The following is a 1,865-nucleotide window of genomic DNA, read 5'->3' as shown; positions in this document are numbered from 1 at the left end:
TAATGTGCAAAAGAAGTTCAGCTTCAACTATCTGGGTTCACAGTTTATCAACATCACCAAGAACTATGTTGGATCTTCTTCCCAGTCTGCAAAATTAACTGATTGCAAGGAATGATACAGATTCAACTAGCAGTTTTACATTTTAAAAAATGCTGCTTTTGTCACTGAATCTGTTGTGGCCTTATCTTCAAGACCAGTCAGAACTCCCAGAGAAATGTGTCAAGATGCAAACTGAGGGCTGTTATCTGAGATAAAGAGACAGCAAGAACTCCCTGTACTGCAAAAACAGACTTCAGGTTCTTAGTGATGCCTATAAGCATACACACAGAGCGAGGTCAGTTTATCTGGAAAAAAAAGATCACCTACAGCAGGATAATTACATAGATCCCTTTAGAAACCAAAACCGGATCAAACCTTTTCTTATCAGCTGCTATAGTCTGCCAAGTAGATCTGTAGACAGTCATCTTTTAACTTTTTACATTCCCTACATACTCCTTAACAGTCTGAATTTGCCTGCTCAGTTTTTGCCATGTGCAAGCCATCTGATACCCACCTACCCAAATCATCAAATGATTTTTTTTTCCTCCCGGATGGAAGTGCTTCTCAAGCAGCAAGTGCAATTCAATAATGCTGCCACAGAGGCCAGTCATATCCCTTTTACCTCAAAACGCACTTGAACAGAAAAGGAGATAAACACCTGCTGTCAGGCCCATAGGAGGAGATGGATGGTGGGGACACATTATCCTCTCTCTGCATGCATTTCCCACACAGAAGCAGCTGCAAGTCATATAAGTTAGCTGCGCAGGCGGCAAGATGCATTCCAAATGAGAAACCTGTTCCTCATCTCCCCCTAAAGCAGCAAAACTTTGGCAAATCATTTTATGTTTATACTTGTAACACCAATAACATCTTGAGGTTTAGGTAAATTAAGGAACACTTTCAGTTTAAATATTATCTTTGGTGAGGAATTCTAGGACACTTCATGTACTACTGTCCAAATGAGTATTTTGTCTTTTGGGTCAGCTTGTAGAAGGCATTTCAGAAATGGACATAAATGAGGCTGGACATGCAGTGCATAATACCTGACATAAATCCACATTTGATTTAACAGCCTAAAAAAATCTTATGATTTCTCAGTCTGACTCCCTGGATAACTCCCATAGTTCATTACCAGAGGCAGATTACTAATGAGACCTACAACTTTATGCAACTTTGCCAAGAGGGTCATGTCTTGTTCAGCCAGCCACTGCCTCCAATGGATTCAGAGACCTCCAAAGCTTGTACATACAAAATCTAAGAGAAAAAAAGTGCTGAAAGCTCAAGATGAGCAAGAAAACACAGTTTTACCAGTGAACAGGCAAGAGGAGCAAAAAATAGATTTCTCAGTTTTGAGACTCCTTAAGGAACCCAGCCCTTTGCTCGTGTTTGTCACGTGCCACAAGCGAGCGACCAAAAAACCGTGCAAAGCATTTATCGGAGAGGAAAATATTTGTAGAGCCACTTTAAGTAGCCTAGGAAGCCAAGACGCGCGCGGAATCAGCTGTCTCGGGAGAGCAGCACCCTTAGGAGCAGAACCTAACTGCGGTCCTTGGACGGCACAACTGTCAGACGCCCGCGGCCGACATTTTTCACGCCAGACAAAACGGCCCGGGAGTTTGCCCAAGAGAGAGCAACCCGGAGGAAGGCACGGAGCTCCGGGCAGGCATTCCGCCCCGGCGCCTCTGAGAGAACCGTCCTCCCCGGCCACGGGTCCCTGAGCCCGATCCCACGGGACTGCAAGAGCAAGAAAACCAGCCGGGGCAGGGGACACCCCAGCGCGGCGGGGGAACCTGCCCGCCGCTCCCCACCAGCCGCCACCGCCCCCC

Source organism: Calidris pugnax, unplaced genomic scaffold, assembly GCF_001431845.1.
Source record: "Calidris pugnax isolate Ruff unplaced genomic scaffold, ASM143184v1 scaffold13, whole genome shotgun sequence".
Lineage (NCBI taxonomy): Eukaryota > Metazoa > Chordata > Aves > Charadriiformes > Scolopacidae > Calidris > Calidris pugnax.
The sequence above is the reverse complement of the archived record's forward strand: the minus strand, read 5'-3'. Positions refer to the sequence as shown.